This window comes from Sinocyclocheilus anshuiensis, unplaced genomic scaffold (genome assembly GCF_001515605.1).
Source record: "Sinocyclocheilus anshuiensis isolate Anshui unplaced genomic scaffold, SAMN03320099.WGS_v1.1 scaffold1332, whole genome shotgun sequence".
NCBI classification, from domain to species: domain Eukaryota; kingdom Metazoa; phylum Chordata; class Actinopteri; order Cypriniformes; family Cyprinidae; genus Sinocyclocheilus; species Sinocyclocheilus anshuiensis.
In genome coordinates this window covers 3,702-4,499 of record NW_015546082.1, presented here as the reverse complement: position 1 = coordinate 4,499, position 798 = coordinate 3,702, and positions in this window count along the sequence as shown.

The following is a 798-nucleotide window of genomic DNA, read 5'->3' as shown; positions in this document are numbered from 1 at the left end:
CATTGATAAAGCACAACTCCCTCACACCTTCAGCACTCATTCATCCCTATAGAAGAGCTTTACTACCACTGAACTCCTCTAGCAACACCAGAACATTTTGGATGCTGTTAGAGCCGAAATTATTGACTTGGTCTCTTGAGACCAGAGTATGGACTCCCAGAAGTCTCTATTTTGTAAATATGGGCCCTGGAAGAGGTTAAATGAGTTTATTTTGCTTTGGCTACAGTAGGTAATTCTAGTGGTGACAACAACCATGCATGTCACTTCTGCAGGCTGCATCATACTCTGTGAGATAAAGTGTCACTCTTAGCTTTTGCCAGCTCTGAGACACTTGCATGTTATTTCTCCTGTCTAGCAACTAGCAAAAATTCACTCATCACTAAATGAAAACTTAAAGTGAAGACCTGATTATTTCAGGTCACAAGTCCCAAGTCCATTGTTTTTTTAATGTTGGTGCTACTTCTGCTGCATTTTCACACTTAAAACAATAATTTGGTATTCCTCTTGTAGCATTGTCCTCTTTTATGCTAAGAAATAAGTCACCTGGCAGTTCTCTCCCAAGTGGCTCCACTGCTGCCAGTATTAAGTCTGACTTTAAAAGTTTGGTTCAATATACTTACCTGTTGATCAAAAATAGCCTTAAACCTATACACTTTTTTTATTATTATTTTTTTATTTAGTAACTTTCAGGAGGGTGTACTCATTTTTTGCAACACAAAATTTTATAAAATCTTATTTTGCTGAATAATTTTGACATTCTTCTTTGGTAATTGATCAAGCAGGCTTGTTGGAACATTA